The sequence below is a fragment of the Ixodes scapularis genome, unplaced genomic scaffold, assembly GCF_016920785.2.
Source record: "Ixodes scapularis isolate PalLabHiFi unplaced genomic scaffold, ASM1692078v2 PGA_scaffold7__128_contigs__length_106722199, whole genome shotgun sequence".
In the NCBI taxonomy this organism is placed as follows: Eukaryota; Metazoa; Arthropoda; class Arachnida; order Ixodida; family Ixodidae; genus Ixodes; species Ixodes scapularis.
This window is the reverse complement of record NW_024609882.1, coordinates 49,937,515-49,959,879: the sequence shown is the minus strand read 5'-3', so window position 1 is coordinate 49,959,879 and position 22,365 is coordinate 49,937,515. Positions and strand designations below refer to the sequence as shown.

General features: G+C 42.6%; 1 protein-coding gene across 1 annotated transcript in view; it reads left to right on the top strand.

The window, feature by feature from the left end:
- Nucleotides 1-22,365, top strand: part of LOC115324113 (Down syndrome cell adhesion molecule homolog) — a 198,498-nt gene that overhangs the window by 3,457 nt on the left and 172,676 nt on the right. The gene's annotated exons all lie outside the window — the stretch shown is intronic.

The following is a 22,365-nucleotide window of genomic DNA, read 5'->3' as shown; positions in this document are numbered from 1 at the left end:
CCGCGGTAGTCGGAGCCGGCGGCTGCTTTTTGCTGTGTTTCTTCGGTGAGTAACGAAGGAAGTATCTCCAATTCTATCATTTTCATGCTTGCCTTTCAAAAACAGGTGTCAAAGCTTTAACTAAACTCGAAATATATTCAACTATGTGATTGCGTGTTTAACATATAATTATGGGGGAATATTTTGACACTGACTTTAAATTTTCATGCTCACATTTTATATTTCTGTGCTGACATATCAGTCAGCTTTGATATTAGACTGTTTGCGTCTCCGCTCTAAAGGGAACACTTTCCATATGCAGCATGACTGCTAACTTGAGGTCTTTACATGTAACCTCCTAACCTAACCTACTGACTATCTGTATACTAGATCAGTCAGTGTGGTTCTGCTAGCTCATAGAATAAAGTATAGTTAATTCTAGATCAGATAGTTCAAAAAGTGGACTGTTTTAGGCTCTGTGTTTCTTACATGTTTTAAATACTTACTCAGTGTTGTTGAGTAAAGTTTCCGCATATCGATAAAGTTCCACCTTTTTGTGGAAGTCGTGTGTTTTATTATTTTGGTTGAATTAGGCTATTCTGATTTCAATGCGTGGGCGTTGAGGGTTTCTATTTCTAACCATACGTTAGTTCTGCCGTTTAGCGAATGAATACAAGTTGTGCTTTACACCGAGACCCTTACATAGTTTACTTTCTAATGATTCACCTGTTCTGTCTCAGATCTAAATTATGAAGAGCAACACTGAGATTATCACATCGTGCTTATGATCTTTATTACCTACAATCCTTTAAAATAAATAATTCGGATTACCAAGTCAGCCTCTATTATTATTTCATGTTTGCGTTAGTACCTGAATTATTTTCTTAATAAATTCGATAAACAAATGTTTGAACAAGCAAGAAACGACGCTAGGGCTGGGGCCCAGTTGTTTGACAGGAATAATTTCACCCTAAATATTACTAAATTGTGTAGAGCAACCCAAAACAAAAATCCTAGTTTTTTTATGCTAACTTCACCCCACAACACAAGTGCACTGCAAGAGAGCTACTTCAAAAATAAAAGTGAATATTGCATTTAATTCTGATAATGACATTGAATATATCGAAATACAGATATGATTATATCACGATTTTTAGAACCTACCATATTACACAACGTCTGGTAATATGTGTACCTAGAAGGGCATGACCTATATGGCACAGTACACTGCGTGCGTACCTATGTGAACAAACAGACGGCGGCGGTCTTCGAAGCACAAAAACTTTCACTAGTTCATCACATCGTGCCGACGAAAACAGTGGTCTCTTCGCACTAACCGCCGAAGTCTGCCCCAATACAGTGCTGAACGAATCTCGCATCGTAGTTGTTATGATATGTCGTCGCCACGAAGGAAGGTATACAGCCAAATTTATCTACAACGCGCGCTCACCAGAAAAGTTACAATTCTAGAACGACACAGTTTAGAAAGCTAAAATTCTACTTGGGAGAAAAGGAACTTTACTGTAGATTGCCCAAAAGTTCTAAAAACGGAAGAAATTGCATTTTCGTTGTTTTATTATTTAGAAAATTCGTTCGCCGCAATATGATGCGAACCGCAGAAGATTTGACAATCAGCAGATCGCCAAGATCATGGACTACCGCTATTCAACACGCCGATCAGAATAAAGGATGTGCTTTGAAATTTAAAATACACGAGCTTGTATATAGCAATACCTTACAGGTATGCGAAAATAACTACATACAAATAAGCACATTGCCAAAAAAAAACTAACGAGAAGGCAAATGTGAACGCCACAGCTGCGTACCTGGCCTAGTTAGTGCTAACACGCACTCAAGTGGAAAGTCAGCTTAAAATCGAGGGTCGATACGATAAACACTTCACACGACAATGTTTTCCATCCTTGTCACTATCGAAAGTCACTATGTGAAGACTCTTACGCTGCTGGAGCCTAAAGCACTTTTTACAACCACTTTTGTCCACAGCGTTTACCGCCACAAACAAGTCGCCATGCTTTCACTTCGGGATCCAAGCACAATTAAAAGCAAAGCGCCTAAAGTTGAGAGCTCACAATAGGCATGGTCTAGTGCTAGATTTAGCGATAAGTGATTTTTGTGCAACAGGACTAAACCAAAACTCAGGTTAGGTTAAGAAGGAAGCTTCAATTTGCAGTAAGCGGTGTTAGTGCAACCGACCCTTTGTCGAGCATATTTCGTACAACGGTGACCGTCGACTACGAGTCATACTTTGTCCACCCTACTTAGTCCGCAAGCGCCCGTTGGCGGCGAGTAATACTGAGTCAAACCTACCCAGTCCATGGGCAACCTTCGGCGGACATAGCTGACTACCGAAGGCCCAATCGTAGGTCCCCAAGTAGACTCCCGACATATCGGGTTGAATAATAACGGCCCAAGGAATAGTGAAGTAGGCCTATAACGTCACAAGTTTAGACAACGCTCAACACATAGCGTAGAGGACACAATACACCTCTTGCCCCGTGATTACTTCAATTTCCATAACATTTTATTCACGCCACGACAGCACGAAGGACCCAATGTCCTACAATCACCAACGAAAGGAGTGAAATCCGCGGACCTTCTTATTAGAACATGCTTGTAACACGCTCCACTCCCAAAGAAAAATTAAACTTGTCTTAATTATTCTGAAAAACCCAGTGGGCACATGAGCGTGCCGTGTGTCCAACGCGTTCTAAACTACCCGGAGTTTCACTGTAACCAAGGTTAGCAAAATATAACGCACGCATACTTCACGAACGACACGTTCTGTGCTATTCTGTGTTATGCCCTTGGTCCCGAATTACATAGCTGTAATTAGGTGGTACGAATAACTCCTGGAAGGGTGCTTCCCGGGACACTACAAAACCCCCTCCCGCCCCCTTCTCCCCCCCCCCCCCCCAACCTCCAAAAAAGTACATAAAAACAGCGTTTGTTTTACTGCAAAAATACATACACATCGCCTAACGCCCATTTTTTATCAACTCTAGCGCTACCTGTCTGTACCAGGTGCCACAGCTCAAGAAGCAACCGTTTTTGAAATCAAAAGCTACAAGTGATTCCTCCTAAAACAAATTATGGGGAAAGTAGGCCCGTTTTCGCCCGTTTTCGGTAACTGACACCATTAAACACCATATACTTGCCGCCATTTTCTCAATGAAAAATTCAGAAACTGACATAGATATTTTGAGTAGCATAACGATTCTTTCCTAATCATTGGCATCTAGTCGGTACCTCTAGCTCTACATTTGGGCGGAGAATGAGTTTCTGTGATGTGTAGTTTATTTTTTAGGTGAAAAACCCCTTAAATGTTTTTGTTTTTGTTTTTTTTGGGGACATCTTGTTCAATATCTAGCAATACTTCGTTATCCACATTGTTTTGGCTGAAACTCGTGCAATTTTTCCTTCCTTCAGAAAATCGGAGTATATTCAGAATCGGAATGTAATGTATTTATCTTTTTATCACAATTTAGATAGTTTTCCTCCTCCGTTTTACTTTCAACGTTTGTTTACGAATTCTGGACGCAAATATTTTCACTCAAGCGCTGGTAAAGAAATTACAAAAATACATATAAATTTGAACAAGACGATCTCAGATACTGTTCTATCTTAAATGACAATTTTTCGTAAACCTTAGCACAAAACCAAGAAATGACAACTTGCATGTGTCAGCTGGCGAAAGAGCAATGAAGTAAACAATGTGGCGGTCTTTATGAAACCAGTCAGTGAAAAAAAAATTACTTCCAACTTTCAAAAGTGCTAAGCAGGATAGAAAAAAAAGTCTGACTTCGGCTGTTCACGCTGGTGTATACGAGTCAGACACCATCCACAAGAGACCCTTTTTCAAGGACCCTATCGAGCAGTATTGGGAGGCCCCATTTCGGCTGCACAAACTGCGTGATTGGATCCGAGTAAACATCAAACTCTTACGCAACGCGCGTTCTCTGTACTGGCAGAGACCGAACGCCGACGTAATCATCGTGTTTAATAATTGCTCTGAGTGCGGGCCCAAAAATCGGCAAAGTGTGGCAATTGCCGAAGCAGCCACAAGATGTCGTACATTTCTAGAAGGGCGTATTGATTTGAATCTTTAAAATATCTTGGAGTTGCTTTCATATTCTGGAATTATACCGATTCCCGAGCAATGAATAAACCACGTAGGACGCTTTAACTAAAGCAATCTGTTTTGTACCTGATATAGATTAAATTTACATTTCAAATTAAAGGTTTTCCTAAGATTGCTGGAAGCATTCAAGTATTTCTTCACGCTTGAAATTGCATATTTATTTTATATTGCAAGACGTTTTGGACTTTACTGCATGGCGTGCTTTCACATATTTCCAAAGTAATTTATTTGCAAGTGGTGTGAAAATAGTGAAAAGAATAAAGGATGGTAATTTTACTGATTAAGTTGAGAGCACTCTGCTTTCCATCTCAAATCATTTGACTCAGCTTTTGAGGCACCTTTAAAATATTATTGGCTCGAGTTACAAAAGCTGTGCTGTTTTAAAAAAAGAATAGAAATAAAAGCTTTTTCTAACCTAGAAACGCATAAGAAGGAATACAAATTTTCCTTAAGACAGATTGATCGCTCAAGCACTTCCTTTTTTTTCGCTCCCTCTTGAGTGACAACCACTTGTAGTATCTTCGGTGGATCTTGGAGGTCAATAAATAAGACTGCCATTCATGCACATACTTTTTTTAACGAACGAAAAGTCTGAATAGAGGCTCAGCTCAGGAATTAAAAAAATAATGTTTACCGGGAGCAGGGCTTCATTTGGTTATATTTTTTTAGATGACACAGGAAAACTTTATTATTTTGCTGTTTTCTAGGTTCATTTAGATAAAATATAACTTAAGCCTGCAAATAAAAAAGAATAAAAAAGTAGTAGCAGCACAAAACTTCTATAGATGAAACAAAAAAAGAAATCGATACCCTAGGTAATAAAACAACTATTTAATAATTTCTTTAAGAAAACGCAAAAAATGGGCCAGGCACAATAGCCTGCCTTGCGTGAACCCCGAAGAAATTCTAAAGGTTTACCTTTCTCCGCTGCTTCTGCCATTTTAAAATCATCCTGCAAAAAAGCATCGAAAACGTATTTCAAAAGAGCGATCGACAAAGACTCGGGGGAAAGTGACAATTTAATTAACTGCCACGTGCCGTCAAAAAAGAAGGGTCGCCAGAAACTTAACGACTTTCGGCCGATAAGAAATGCGCCCCTTGGTTTTTGGAAGCCGTGGTTGGCAACCGGTATTTGTTGGATACACTGCCCTCTCCTAGATATTCCATCTTTTTGTTCGTCTTTTTTTTTTGTGCTGAGCAGGCGACTTTTTTTATGGTTATCAGGAGGCAAGTTTTGTTCTTTAGTAAAATGTCTTGGAAATGAAAATAAGAAAAAAACAAAAATGATGGAGCCGAAGGTAGCTTACTTTGGGACGTATCAATTCATTGTTTAGTCTGCCGGAGCAACTATAGCACGATGAACTACTATAAGAGGGGAAGGTGTCATAAGAACTGTTCTTCTTCTTTAAGAAGACCAGAGATCAAGTTGATTATAAAAAGAAATCTAGTCAGCAACTACTAGAGTTTTGTTACAAAGCTCAGCAATAACAATTGGGATTCTTGGAGACAAGTTCCTTTGCATTTTTTATGCTATCGCCAGATCTTCTCATCTGAGGTTCAAAGAAAACTCGGAGATTTTGTTCATACTTCTACTGAATTCGCATTGATCGAAAAGTTAAGTAAACACGCGAGCTTGTTGATGTTATGCATGTTTGTAGAAACTGCAGATATACGGACGAAGAAGGGGCAAATTCAAACCTATCAATTTGAGACGTTTTGTCTTTGTCCCCTGCTTGGTCCGTCGTCTCCGGTGTTTTCTTTCCAGATATGTGCATGTGCATATTTATTGTGTATGTTAAATTCACAAAATATTTATTCGGTTCGATTTTGTATTTTCTGTAAAAATTGGCACTGTGTCGTTCATATTCCTGCCCGGCCGTGTCCATTGAATCCAGCCCCAGTCAAGCTGTTGAAACTCAATAGTTTTAGACTTTATCCAGAGCGTATAGAGAAAAACAAAAGACAAGGCCATTATTCGTTAATTGACTGAACAAATGTTGCTCTAAACTGGACTTTCCCTTTTCACGTGGAATAGTTTATAGTTTCTTACGCAATAAAATGCAGCATTTTGAGCTTTACAGAACACGTAGACATATAAAAAAATTAATTTAAATATCATATTCCAAAAAGAGACACAAGCCGTGTTTATTTTCTATATTGCAGAGTATTTTAGCGGGTTTTGCTTTAGTTACGGACCAGTTACGTTGCTTCGGCTTTTCTTAATGTTGCATAAAATCGGGGAGTGCATGCTGCAAAAGTCTCGATGATAAGTGTATGGAATAAATGTGATTACCCACTCATAATTATCCAGGTGTACAAAGGGCTGTAGGAGTTCATTGTTACACCCGTGTTCGGCAACTAAACAAGCCCCAAGTCAGTCAAATTTGAATGTGGATCGGTTCAGTTCCTTTCAGATTAATAATACTCAAATGCGGGTAAATATTGTGCATTTCATGATGTCGAATATAATACAAATAATTAAGAAGAGATGTTGGAGAAATATAGTTTGGTTAATTATGAAAAATATACATAATTACTGATAATATGAAATACAAAATTAAAGATGTAAATGATCGTGAAGAAACATTTTAAGTAACGAACTGGCCCCTGTGAGGTGTGCTTCGCAATTATCCTATAACTTAGCCTGATTAATATCAAGTATACTTTTTCACGAATGTAATTTGATTCAAAAATAACTAAAAAAACTGAATATTAAAATTTATTTGTTCTTGAGAATATAATATTTTCTTTTACGTATAGGTAATGAAGAAATTAATGTGAAATGGTAGTTGATAGCAATTCTTTCGAAAAGAAATGGATTGGTAGTTATCAATTTAGTTACATTTATAGCTTGATCGAGGCCTAAATGCCCGCCAGATATTACCGCACCGCAAAGTAAAAGCAATATTAAGCTGTATATTTTAGTGTTGACCCGTCTAATGGGACAACACTAAATATAAAACTTAATATTGGTTTGAAACAAATCTACCGAAGATAAACCAGAAACGCGCAATCCCATACAATATATCTAGGCTTACTACTGATTTTATCCAAAAAAGAAAGCTGGGAAGGATTCATTTTAAATAGCATCACAAACAATGCTTATAGAGTTTAAATACCTGAAACTGACCATTTTATTTATAGGAACATCGTACCGGCGTACCGTCACGCAATCGCTAGATTCACTACTGCCTAATTAATTTTAAAGACGCCAGGCTAGCAATCGTATTGCACTGGCTAAAACTCTCGACTTCACGTCTGTAAACCATTTAACTTTTCTTTTATTTCTTGAATTTTTGTGATAACATTTCTTATTACATGTTAGGTTTTCACAGTTGAATTCGTGCAATTTTGGCCTTATGCGCTTTCGTTAATATGAAGCATAGAGAGTTTTCTCGTTAGAGTTTTATCAACTCCCATTTTAACTATGCTTCAACTTGTAGTATTACTGCTCATGAGATAAATAACTGATGTTACCTTTACTTAATTCAACCATCTCCGCATTATAAAATCAAAACAAATAAGACCTATAATATTAGGCAGGGACAGGTTGGCCTTCCTGTGCTACATGGTGACACTGGTTCATGCTTTTGATGTTAAATTTATATTACTATCCTGGTGTATTTAACGTGTATCTCTACCTATGTCCACACGCCGGTGAGATGCTCATTCGGAATGAACTTGCCGAGAGCGGGAATCTAGCTCTGTGTTTTATACATGTTTTAATATGCTAATTTATTTGATAAACATTCACCTTTTCTCTAAATAAATATTGCTGCACTTCGTATGCTGACCCGGAATGTATTTGGGTTCATTATAGAGTACGGTCTAGGATTTTACAAATCTTAGTGACACTCTCAATCGCACCAACGTAAATTCTAAACTCTCAGTGTTTACGACCTTTCGTGTGCTTGTTGCTGACCTAGTTAAATAAAAAAAAAAGAACGCAGCACGGTGTCTAGGCGAAAAAAGTGGATGCTTGACAATTGGTTGGACCACGTTTAAACCGAACGCAGCAAGCACTTCGATAAATCATACCGACGTCTAGCTGTCAACAAAAGGAGCACTAATAGAAGGGCAGGCTAGATAATGCTAACTATGTTAATATGTGATTTTAAAGAAAACGTGGGTTTGCAGGTAAAAAAGCTTCAATACTCACCTTGACCAGCAATGAGCGCCATCGGCAGTGTTACAAATCATGTTGTGCAAGCAATAAACAATGCACAGAAAACATTATATTACATCAATGAGCATTCCATATCAACAACGCAAAAATAATCAAAAAGATGTAACGTAAAGTGTACCAGTGCTTTGAGCCCTGGGTTATGACAAAATAGAAATCGGCGCTATGGAAACGCGCGAGACAGCTCCAGAGGACACTCGTAAAATCGACTTTGAACTGCTCATACCCGGGCGTTGCCACCAAAATAAAGAGTGAAAATAACGATATCCCACCAAACTAAAACTAAGTCTAGTCATTAAAACAGTAACGCTGCTCCATAAAGTTAAAAAAAGAGTCATCTAGATTGACAACATTTCAAAAAGAAACCTGAGAACCACAATTTACACGGAACCCGCCCCCCCCCCCCCCCCCCCCCCAGGAGAGCAACCAGGCCAGGCTTTGTTCCCTCAGCTTCATTCGGTGGAAGGCACGACGTTCGAAGGCTTGCTTCAGTGCGAAGCAAAATAGGGGAACGTGAGAACAAACAGAAACGAAACAGGACGGAAGGCGAAGGAAAGGCAGGGGTTGTGGGGTTGCACGGATATTGATTCTTACCGTTACCCGCACACGCACCGGTTCGTTTCCTTCCAACAGCCCCTTCCCATTCAATTCGAACCTCCTCGCCCATTTTTGTCTCGTCCTCCTCGCCCGTGCTTCTATTTGCGGCCGCCGCCAACGCAACACCAGTGGTCTCGCACGCTCGCCTGGGATAGAGATGTTGGTGTTGGCAAAAACACAAAGTTAAAGCGCTCGGGTTGTTCCGAATACTCTGTAAGGGCACGAGAGAGCGAGACCATACCCAATACGAGTTTGCGGGCATGCGGGCGGTGCAGACACGGAGAATAAATAAGCCGCGTGTTTTGAACGAATCATTTGGCGACGCGCTCGATGTTATTGCTTTTTCCATTTTTTCGTTCGTGTACCCCTTGCCTATACTCGGGGGAGAATGCCGATGTTCGATATCGGCATCACTGCGACAGATTTTTTTTTTTTTAACTTTGATCTACGCTGCGTAGCATTTTCGGAGATAGCTCGATCAGTTAAACTCTTTTGCAAATTTCTGTTTTATTCTCAGATTTTAGTTCGGCCTCCAGAGATCGCGTGTCCACGTTTGTTTTGTTTTATTGCTTCTAACACGAGGAGCTGAGCTCGGTTCTTGTTTGAGGTGGTTTTTTTCTTACAGTCGTATCCTATTTCCACGCTGGTGGTGTTTACATTCCTCGTAGCTTGAAATAACCTCCCAAAAATATTCGTGATAAATTACAACAAAATGCGAAATACATATATATCCCTTGCTTTGCCCTACCCGCAGACCATCTCAAACCGCGAAAATCGTCCCAAAGGATGGATAGAAAATTGTGTCTATGAAATCAATTTAGGATACCTTCTACCAATGAAAATAAAACAACAAAAAACGACGCCACAAAGAAGGAAGGGACAAAATCCATTGTATCTTCCTATGCGGAGAAGGAAGTGAAGGAAAGGTAAGGAACGAAGGGAAACACTTGAACCGATATTGAAATGGGGGCTGCTGCAAGTGCGGAAAGTAATTGTTGCGTTTTAGGGTTTGGTTGATTCGGGACATTGGAAATCAAATATATTTAAAGACGACCACCGTTTGTTTCGGGAGCTGCTGGGTTTCCGTCGAAATTAATATCGAGTTTACGAGAAGCCGCTATACAAAGTTCGATCTGTCTCGGGAATGCTTTTTTCCTCGAGCAAAACGACGAGGGGCGCGCACAGGGGGTCGACGGGAAATTCACTCAAAGCTTGGAGCCGTGGCGACATCTGTTCTGCGATTCTCCAAAATAATTGCTTTGTTCCATTTTAAAAACACAAAAGAAAAAGAAATGTTGCTATAATAATAATAAAAAAAATTCATCTGTAAATCTCCGCACAAAAAGAAAAATTTTAATATGCCAGGTACGCATCATTATGAATTTATGTCTAATTTGCAAATTAGTAAAATAGGAATTTATAACGATCCAAAACAGGGTATAGAAATTGGTGCGTGAACAATCATCTGTCATCTGTCAATACATCTGTTTGCACGTGACACCCGACGAGGTTCAACAGGGTAATTCTAGAAGAATTGTAAAGAATGAAATAAAACAAAGCAATATTAATTGTACCATGATCTGGGAAAATTGAGTCTATGCAATATTTCATATTGGGGCTCATGTTTACTGCAGACTAACACACCCAAACAAAATTTGCATCTTTTTTTTAATTGCAAGAATAAATTACGCATTGCTGAACGCTCATCTATGTAGCGCTTGCGCTTGGAACCATATGCAAAAGTTTTAGCACTAGCAGTTATCTTATTCAAAAGTTACGTGATTTTGTAAACTTTTCATTCTGAAAATGGCGGCCGACCCAGCTCTCGAAAACAGGCAGCTCTATTGCGTAGATTATCGAAAAGAGACGAAATGGGCCCCATTTTTTTCATTGAAAATTTTTAAAATCATTTATAACTTTCGAGCAAGATGACGATTAGTTCTGAAACTTTGGCATCTGGTTCGGAGCTCTAACGCTACGTTTAGGCGAATAATAAGCGTTCAGTGATGCATAATTTATTTTTGCTTAAAAGAAGAACAACAATTGTAAATTAGTTTTGGCATGGACACGCTGTAATAGACTACTTCCATAAAGCCCTGCATGCAACACGGCGCGCGTTGCACTCTGGGAACTAGTTGGCCAGGGAGGAGGGTGGCATGGTTTCGGTTTCGATCGACACGTCGACAAGAGATTGTTTTCTGGTCCCGATAGCGTCATTTGTGGTCTCTAAACTAACCTAAATGGCCAGACCTCGAAGCTTTAGCACAAGCCCGAGACGTATAGCTTGTCTTAACACATGCTTGTTGTATTTTTGTACTTGAGCCTTCCTGTTAGCGCTCCAATCGAGGTATATGTGGACGAGCCAGTGCTGGGAGTCTCGACGCTGCGAAGCTCGGGTGCTCGGGGATCTTGCTTGTGTACGAATCAACAAGCTGTAGCAAACAATAAGTATGCATACATCGAGCTCGCGCCTTTACATTAGTGTTGTTGATCAGGAAGTTTGTTTGCTTCGTGCGTCCATAGACGAAATATTTCTTTTTGCAATTACTGTTTTTCTTAATGCGCCTGAGTATGTGAGGTAAAACTCGGAGGTGCCATTGAAAAGCTCAATTTTAACACACTTCTTATCTCTTATCTGCACTGACCCACAGCACTGCACGAAGTGAAGTCCCCACCCGCTTGCATTTCACTAATATTCAACATCGCGTAAGCGCATAAAGATATAGGCACATTCGCGCATACAGACCGTTTTAAGAATGCAAAAGTCGAGCACTTGTGTGAAGAATGTCGCACCGTTCACCGGAAGTGCGTCAGACGGGCATGAACCCCTATGCGCATCGCATTGGGGTTCATGCCCGTCCGGCGCACGGTGCGACATTCTTCAGACAAGTGCTCGAACGAATTCAAAGCGCATTTGACGGTTGCTAATGGCCATAATATTTGTTATGTGTTTGCTTTCTTCCTGCCTGAGTATGTCGAGATAATTTCAGACACACCGTTCCCGGCACAGATCTCGGGCGTCAGTAAAAGCTCGTCCAAAAAGGCTTAGCGAGGAGTAGGGGACGCTTGTTAGGGCCTCCGTCGTAGCTAGCCGATCTCAGCGTTTGCGAAAAGTTAATCTTCTATCAGCATAAAATTTGAGTCGGAGATATATGATGACACGAGGAAGACATCATAGTAACTTTTGTGCAGTAGTGAGGTCGAATTTATTGCGTTTCCTTGAAAGTTCATGCGTGAACGCTGGCCTCAACTTTGATACCCTGTGAGGATGCGGCTTGCTTTTCGCCCAATGAAGTAACAAGAAGCGGACGTTTGGCAAACAAAATGCGTGTAAGGCTCCAGACGAACAAATTTCAGTTGTAGTTCACTGGTACTAGACGGTGTTATTGGCATTGAGCTCAAAGATGCACTCGTGGGGTGAGGTGACTAAGCCACGACTTACTACGTTCGCATACGCACGCACAATATCCGGTGTTTCGGGAACCAAGGAAAGTGCCCCGGTCTTCGTTTTGTATCGCTCGAGTATGAGTGTATTGTACGTTCGTGAAAAGTCAGATAATCGAAAACGCAAGCAGCGCGTTCTGTCGCGGCGTGATAGCATGATATGAAGCTGCTCAGTCGAAACCGAAACTGAGTGGCCAACTAGTTCCCAGAGTGCACTGCGTGGTATTTCGCCGCGATGGGGCGCGTCGGTTTTGGAAGAAGTCCATTGTTAGGCGTTAGAAGCAAGTCAATTTGGCCTCAATACGAACAAAACTTCAGACTGCATGTATTCAATATTTCTCTTGAATTTCGAATAACATATCCAACTGTACAGCTTGGAAGCTATAGGGTACGTAAATTGAATTACGCGTCCTTTTGGAGTACCCGGTCTTGAGCTCAATCGTTCTTCAGCTGATACCAACTGGGGCGATAACTCTTTATTGTTCAACTCGTAAAAGTTTGCAATTGTATCACTATAATGTGGAGGTGCGAAACGTGTAATCCTGCTTACCCAAAGCTGCCTTTAATCAATGGTATGAACATCGCTGTTAGCGAGTTCCCAAAGATCAGTCGTATCCATTATTTCGAAATACCTTGTGAAGAGCGCAAAGTTATCGTCCTATTGATTTATAAATGGAATTCCACGTAAGAGTGACAGCATTTAAAACAAAGCGAACTTGAAAGAAACACGATTTTTTAGTATTACTTTGTCCGCGGCAGCGGACGTAAGGAAGCAAGTATGGCATTAATTACATACCCAATTAACAAATGTCAACAATTAACCTTTTAGCTCTTTGTTCTAGCTACCATATTTAATCTAAAGATTTGCAGCCCGACGTTTAGTAGGGCTTAAGTAGTTCAAAGATATAATAAAAAAAAGTATACTTCGAGTCATTGCGTCGTGAAGTTTTGCAAATCCTGGCAGCAGGAAATCGAAAACTATGAAAATGCGCGCCAGAAGCGAAAACAGTTTCGCTGCCGAAGAAGCAGCGCTGCCATCCTTCAAGGCCATCGCTTCCCCAAATTTTACCCGACAATTCTCTAGATTTCCTGAACTTGCCTTTTTTCACTCAGTTATTGGGATAATCATTATGTTTTAGCTTCAAGAGAGATGTTGGCACTTCTGTGGCCATTTAAAATTTGACATTGTTTTGCTTGTGCATTTTACAAAATAAAATTGTATAATACAGTGGAATGCGCTAGACAACCAACAGTGACTCATAGCAATAAATTTGTATTCAAGTATCTAAAGCAAATGGCACATTGCTACATAGTCAAAACGTAACTTTATTTAATTTAAAACATTTTTTTTTCGACTGCAAATATGTGTACCCCAGCATGACACATTGGTGTTCAAATCGTTCCTTTAAACTTTATGTAAAATATGCACAGCTGTAACACCTTTTCTGATATGTCACAAAGAAATCGCTCACATTTTCTACAAATTTTGAAAGCCAAATTACATTTCCCTGGAGATAAAATTTCTATATCTGAACAAATTTTCTTTTTTCTTTAAATAATGTTCAATTTCTAGAACTAGGGAAAGATCTCCAGAGTCGACAACACTGCAAAGAGGCATCAGAGTGGGACATGTAATAAAGCATTTTTGCTTAGGACACTTGACAAAAATCTTTGGGCCAAGAACAAATCGGCTCGTGGGAGCAAGCCGCAAGCCGAATTGAGATTCGGCTAAAGCTTTTGTTCACGAGTACACAGCAACTTAGGCGAAACCCGCATGTCTCACTCTGACGCTTCTTTGGCAGAGAAGCTGTTTCTTTTCCTGGCGCGTTGTTACCGTATCAGTTTTGATTTCCCACTGCTTAATTACCAAAATTCCTCACGGAATAGCGTTAGGTTTTTTATAGATATCTCAACTGCTTTAGTTTCACTCAGTAAAATACGGGGATAAAAAATTCAAACTGAAACTAGCTAGCTAGAACAAAAGGCTAAAGTGTTAAGTAGTGTTTTTGTTATTTATCTAACGAAGTGTAAGCTTCTTACACTTGCGCCCTTACGTCCTCCGCAGTTTACAATGTATTTCGAAAAAAGAGTGTCCTTACTTCAAGTTCCCTTAAAAATTATATTGTAACGTTTACGTGAAACTCCTTCTACACACGTCTGCTCTAGAGCCACAAAATGATCTACGCTTAAAGTATCGGCACTCTGCTCCCCGATATTATTGTGTGCGCCCCCATCTTGATGGTTAGTACAGACCAGACGCAACTGCCGATCGTCAGGATTCAAAAGTGCGACTTTCTCATCGTTAGATTTAATGTTATATTGCTTGGATCTGTCGCGCACTGTTTAAACATTTATGGAGGACGCAAAAGCATTTTCTGTCATTTCAGATAAGCTTCCCATAACTGGCAACCATGATTTCAGGCAGTCTTGTGTTCGTTACTTGAAACATGCAATGGATTACAATTACAAATTACCGAGCCTCGAACGTAATAAATTACCATCACAATTTACTTTAGCTGAAAAGTAACACATTACGCTACTCATTGCATTACAAATTACTTTTTCGTTACTTTTTCGGTACACTTATCCAGAGAACAATCAAAACAATTTGTGATATTTCTTTTTTTTTCAGAAATGTTCTGCAACACGTTTTCTTTATTTCTCATACGCCCGCATTATGGTAGTCATTGTAAAATAAAATAGTGTATTGAAGAGAAAAAGTTAAGGTGCACTCCTTTCACCTGTAAGCTGACAAGGCACCGAGAGCTGCAACAACACCCGACATCCCGCTAGCTTACGACCTCCGGAAATGATCCCTCGAATTGTGCAGACAAGACTAGCAGTGAGCATGCTCAGTAGCATCCTCTGCCTCCGCTACAAGATTCGGAGTTAAAAACGTTATCTACGAAAGCTCCCTTTTGACTCGGGTGTTCCGCCTGTTATTCACATGAAAAGAAAAACTTAGTTCTAACGTTGCAATGTATAGCCAATGCAGAATGGACGTGTCCCAGCTTGCCTTGATGTCTTTCCGTAGATTAGAGTTTGTTTTTCTTGCTGGTGACAACGTGTTCTCTTTTGGCAAGCGAAGTATGCACTAACACTTTAAGTTTCCGTTCTCCTTAATGCCCTGAATTTCGAACATCTCATTAAGAGAGGTGACCGAAAACTCGATCAGTAAAAGAAAAAGTGGTGGTTACGGGTTATCGATCGTTCATCAATTCTCAGTTGCATACCGATATTCGTGGAGGCCAGGGGAGAAGAGGGCATAGAGAGCGAGAGAACCGGTGGCCGTCGGTTTCAGAATACAATAGAGGATCACACCTCACTTTTACGCGTTCTGGCTCTCTCTCTGTCAGCACTCTTTAGATGGACTAACCCCCCCCCCCCCCCCCTTTGTGTGGACAGTTCACTGTAAAGTGAGGAGTGGACTCCACCACCATGCACCTATAAGTAAACCTAAAGAAGTATCGTCCGTCCCATTGAAGACGGTGCTCTTAGCCTCGCGCAGGGCGCTTTTGAGCCGTGCCTCAAGAGCGCGCTAGAATACAGTGACATCAGACCACGGCCAAACTGGAAGCGCGCGCTCTCTTTCTCTTCTTACGGCCTTTGCAATTGGGCCAATCGCCACTTCCCGCCGCAATTCGCGGGGGGCGCTGTCACCTCACCCCTGGGCTAAACTTTGCCGTTTGCACGGAGCGTGTCTGACAGTGTATCTCAGCGCTGTCGCAACTTGCGGCCGAGATTTTTATAGCCTTTGACACCTGATCATTACGTTTAGACCCTCAGCCACCACCTAATGCGCTTCTGATGAGCCCAAAACTTTGAATATTTAACGCACATCTTCGAGAGATTCGGGAGTAAAAAGTAGTAAGTAGAGACAGCGAATGCAATTGCGGAAAAACTATACTCGTCTTTACCTCCAGGACTTCCGTTGCAACCCAAGAACAGGAGGAGACGGACCCCTTCTACGTGGAGGAACTTTAAATGATAAATATTCCGTACGCTCTCGTGAAATTTAAACAGGCCCAATCTGTCTAGTGCCGTAGTCTGCATCATCGCTTTATAGGTCGCACATGAAGTCGGTCAGCTGCTTTAGACGAAGGCATAGTAGTCTATACAATTTTCGCACAGTGCATATTACAGCATAAAGTGCTTCCTCGAGGGCTTGTGCACATATTCAGCTGATTGTTCGTCACAGGGGAACGCAGTTTGCTGACGACACTGCCTGTCGGTAGAGTGACTTAAATCGAAGCGAAGTTCAATAAGCTGTCGCCAAAACAACAACCTACGAAGCTCAAACACCAGCGCAAAGCAGCTCGAAGAGACTCTCCGAGTGGGGTTAGGTGGGGTGAGGTGGTTGCGCCCCTGGCGGCAAGCAAGTGAAGTAGATACGGAGAAAAATTGCCATTGACTCCCGCGCAATTGCAAAGGCCATAAGAAGAGAAAGTGAGCGCGAGCTTCCAGTCCGGCCGTGATCAGACAAAGAGAATTCGGCTTCTTAGCGCGAGGCTACATCGTCTGTTACGCGAGTTTTGATGCTGCGAATGGAGGGGGTACGGACCCGCATTTGATATCTGATCAGGTGGCGGGAGACGTCGAATGACTTTGAAAAGGTGAAACGGGGTAAAAGACAAAAAAAAAACATACAGAGGAACCGGGAACCCTGCCTTAGGAGGAGTAATGGCTGCTTTCGCTCGCGCACCCCATCTCGGCTAGTCCCGGTCGAGGTCATTTAGTCCCGAGCTTTTGGTCACGGTAACTAGTTCGAACCAGATAATCTCTTCGGGCAGCGAATGGGAGCAGACAGGACCAACTGTTGATGTTCGTACTTTGAGGCTATCTTTATTTTCTTAGAGGGATGGGCTGTGAATTTGGAGTAAACACAAAGGTTCAGTCAAAACACTCTAAGCAATATACGGATTTATCGGAGTAATAAAAGTTGTGGTGCTTCCTAGGATGTAGCACTTTAAAACTACGTTGTGTTTGGGGTCGGCTTCTACTTTTCAGCGTTTCTGTTGCTTTAAATGAACCGTAAAACTGAATTCAACGTCGCTCTGATGTTATCTTAAAATGGCTTTGTAACAACAACACATAGTTTTTTTTTTTTTTTTTTTTCTTTTTCGGATGACGGGTTTAGTGACGGAAGCGAATATTGGCGGCCAACTTTTGAGGTTATTCTTCCGACGTCTTGTCGCGTTATCGCTTGCAGGGTCTGTTGCGTGCATGTGCTCCAAGGCAAACTTTACTATCCTTGTTTTCCTTTTTGCGTCTATCATTAACAAGTTTTAACTCTACCCTACCGAAAAATCCGGTATAACTTTCCCTATCCGGAATATGGAACCGGAAATTTGTTACTGGAAACCCGAAATCCAGATTGAGAACAAAGGAATAATTTCTGAAAACCTAAATTCCAGATAGAGTCCAGATAGAATCCAGATAGATTTCCGGTTCCATAATCCGGATAGCGAAAAGTTATACCGGAATTTTCGGTAGGGTAATCACTAAATGCTTAATTAACGCAGGGAGTGGCAAAAACAGAGCATCTTATAATAGCCCCACAACTGATGAGATTACGGCAATGGTCAATAAGATCGCCGAAGAACCAGTCAGGAAGCAAAAAGTGAAAGCTGTTTACAACTTCCTGTAACGCCGAATTGGAGCGCAGCTCTTGAGGAGGAGGAGTGGAGGGTATATTCCTCCTCCTCCCTCGTGATCATGCCTGCTAGTCCTCCTCCCCTCCTGCTCCCCCTCCCTCTCCTTTACCACCTCCTCGTCCTTCAAGCTCCTCCCCTCCCCTCGCCTCCGCCTCCTCGTCTCTCCTCCCCCCCTCCTCCACCTTCGTACTGCTTTCCTCCTCGCCGCTGAAGTCATGTGACCCCCTCCCCCCGAGGTCACGTGACCCCCCGAACCAGACAATGAGGGGAGGAGGAGGAGGGGGAGGAGGAGGAGGGCAGAGGTCCGGGGGGTCACGTGACCTCGAGGGGACGGGTTCACATGACCTTGGGCGGGCCGTCACGTGACTTCGGCGGGGGGAGGGGAGTCACCCCCCGGGGTCACGTTACCTGGGCGGGGGAGGAGGGGTGAGGAGGAGGAGCGGAGGGGGAGGAGGAGGAGGGGGAGAGGCGACGCCGACGCCGACGCCAACGCCGACGCCGCACAGGCTGGAAACGGGTCATGTGACCCCCTCCCCCCGAGGTCACGTGACCCGCCCGGACCATACTACACAATGAGGGGAGGAGGAGAAGGAGGGGGAGGAAGAGGAGGAGGAGGGGAGGAGGAGAGGGAGGGGCGTGGTTACGCCGACGCCGACGCCGACGCCGACGGCGACGGCGACGGCGACGCCGACGGCGACGCCAACGGCGACGCCAACGGCGACGCCGACGCCGCTCAGGCTGGAAACGGGCCCCTAAGAGCTGCGCTCTAAAAAAAAATAACCAGGAGGAGCTTTCTCGTGCCCGGGAGAAAAATACGATGGAAAGCGACGGAGAGCCCAATCGGCGTTGTCTTACTTGATCTCTGTCTTTAGTATATTTGTACTGGCCTTGCCCATTTTTATAGTAGTTCTAGTTACCGGTCATACACGAAATCGTATTTTCTTTTCGGCAATTCTCCACTTGGTGATGTTTTCTATTGTGTCGAACTTGCTCTGTTTATGCTGCTGAATATTTCGCTTGTATTGCGCCAGTTACTGCATTATGATCACGTCGTTTAAAAAGTAACGAGTAATTAAATAATCCGTTACCAACATTTTGTAACGAAATTAATCTACAAATGACTTCCGAAAAAAAGTAGCGTGGCATTTATAAAATTACTTGAAGAAGTAATGAATTACAAGTAATCCGTTACTTGTAACGGATTACTTCCCAAGTCTGATTTCAGGTACCAGGATGAATAAGTGTCGTTAGACCGAAGCGTAGCTTATTTAGTGGCTCTAGTATGCTCCACTAAGAATTTGGTGCTGTTCCGGGCGCCTTGTGCCAGTTCCCCTGTCTCCTTCTCTTTCTTTTCATTTGTCTTGCAGCCGGTTGCTACAGGTACTGCCCCTCCAGCAAGCAGGCCGATGAAATACGCATAGTTGAAATGATAAAGGTGCCCAATGTGACAGGGCGTGTTGGCAGCCGGTCAGCTTGCACCTGCCAGATGTGGTGAAGCGCCCTTGTGGACGTTGTAGGATTGGGAAGTGTCAATGCAAGCGATGTTACGCCGTCACTGGTTGTAGCTCCAAAGCTTGAGTAAGTGTGTCAAGATAAGCCTGCTAAAAATCGACTCAGGTGGCGTCTTTCCGACTCTTTAGGCTCAAAAGAAAATACTTTTTGTGGCGCTCAAATATTCTGAATGGGTCGTCGCAAGTTTGCTGGAGAGACTTGCGCTCGGCGTCATGTTGTGCGAACACGTTAGTGCAGTCGAGCTTCTCAAAATTTCGCGACAAATTAGAAGTAGGGGGCTCGTGACCTTCGTGAGTTGTGCAGCGTAGCTGGTGGAGTCGGTAATGCGGTTGGTCGTCGCAACGACCTACGATTTCGTCCGGGAGGCGGACTCCCACCATATAAACGTTGGGCAGGACTACAGCATGTCTTATTTGGGAGTGGCCGGAGGTTCGAAGGCACCACGGAGAAATGGATACTTCAGAAAATACGGGCATCATATGCCTTGAGTGAAGTCCAGAGTGTGCGGTGATATCTCTTTACGAAGTCGTTAGTCATATGGTGATATGCAGTGGCGCAGATACGGGAGAAACCCAGTAGTGCCGTGAGTTCCCTGAATAAGGCAGATTCAAATTATCTGCTTCGGTCCGTGGTGACAGATGGAGGCACACCAAACCAAGCAATTCATCCTGCAACGAATGTGTTTGTGATTGTTTCGGTGGTGATGTTTGGAATGGGGATCGCTTTAGGCCAAAGCGTAAAATGGTCGATTCATATTAGCATTTACGTATTTCTACCAGATTGGGGAAGGGGACCGACGTTATCTAAATAAATTGTATCAAAGCGCGCCTTCATTGTTGGGAAGACATGGTGTGATTCTAATGTGCGACGGGGAATCTTGGACCGGTGGCAAGACAGACAAGAGCAGGACCAACTTCTCACCTCTTGTTAATCTCAGGCCTTATGAAGCGTTCAGCGAACGAGTTCATCGAATGACACTGTGCACCAAGCGCTGCAAGGAGCCGAAACCTTCGCGTCGGAAACGTAGAAGAGCGAATAAGCTTCATGTGGAGGCAAAGTGGCAAAGTCCATATTGGCATACTGACCTTACGTTGACCCACGAGACATCGTGAGGAACAAAGTTGTTGAACCTCAGCGTATTGTCCTTGTGCACAGGCTATTAGTTCAAAGTCAATTGCTATTGCTACGATGTTAGGTTACAACAGGGTGTGCTGAGGACTCGCGAAAGCGCATAAGTCGACATGTTTCCTGCGCCTTTGACTATGCGAATATCTGTTGTAAGTTCTGATGTGTATATATAAATATATATATATATATATATATGACATCTGACGAATTTCACGGGAAGTGAATTTTTCTGATACCGACTTGAGTGTGTATGTTAGAGGTTTGCTTGTCGGTGAGGATGAAGAAATTGCTGAAGAGCTTGATGCCACTATATGAATCACCAAGAGTTATTTTACCAAATAGGCTATACGTTACTTTGCTGGGGTCAGCTTGCGGGAGTAGAGAGCGATTAGCATCCAGGCTTGGTCGCACATTTGCTGCATTGCAGCTTCAACAGCGGTGTGCAAGGCGTCTGCCGTGACGCCTACGGAAGGTCATGCCGAAGGTGAATAAGGAGAGTCGTGCTGGTGACATTCTCTTTCATATGTCTGAAAGTTTGAATAGAAGTGGTGGTGCATTTCAAGTGAGCTGATTTTTTTCTGGTAACTGAGGATATGGTATAGGGTGTTGAAGCACAATTAGGAATGAAATTCCGGTAAAATTTTGAGGCCGAAAAATGCTCGAAGCTTTCGAATCGTCATCGGTTGTGGAACAGCCTTAATTCAGGCGGCTCTTTTGGGGAGTGTGTAGACACCTGCGTGGTACACGTGATGCCCCCAAAAAGCTTGGAGTCGATACTTCGAAATCACTTTTTCCTTTGTTAATAAAAAGTCATGTTCTTTTAGGCGTTTAAACGTTGTCGTAGGTACTGAAGATGCTTGTTGACAGTACTTTATATCAAAGGATCAACATAAGTATAGACAAATGGAAGTCCTCGAATGACATGGCCAAAGAAACCCTAAAATTGTTTTCAGCGTTTCTCAACACAAAAGACATTCGTAGATATTCGAATAGGCCATATGGGGTAAAATTGCTGCCTTGAGGATATCACTGGCTCGATTAAAATTTGATGGAATGCTTTCACCAGGTTTATTTCAGAGAAAACTTTCAAGTCGTCGAGGGAAGTTGTGAAATCTGCGATGCCTACACAAGGTGTCCAGTCTCCGGGAACCTTCTTCAGTACCATGTGCAATGGCGATGCTCATGGGCTTGATAGTGTTAGAAAGATGCCAGCATATGCAATATTGTCAAATTAGTCACGGCTATATTCAGTAGAACTGGTGGAAAGCACTTGGTCGGGCATGATTGGGAGGCGCAGTGGTAGCAGTGTGGGGGAAAACATTATGGTTAAACTGCTCGTTTGAAGCTCCTAAGGTAGGTGATGGAGGGAAATTTTTGCATGAAAGCTTCGTGCAGTGAAGAAACTTTAAAGGCCGCGAAGGTGTGCATTTTAGGTGAACACCAAGGTGTGTAGTTCCATCCACCAATCGTTCGTGCTGCATGGCGACCTTCAGGTTAAAATGTCGCAAGAGGTCTGCGCCGATAATAATGTAAGACACGTCTGCGACGAGAAAAACTCAACGGGGCACTTGCCGCTGCCTGATGCTGAGGGTCAAAGCGTGTTCATGGTAGGTAGCAATCTGAGTATCGTTGGCTGCTTGGGGGGAGGGGGGGGGGGGGCAAGTATCTGTGAATTTGGAGTTGACGGCCAAAACCGGTAGTACGCTCAC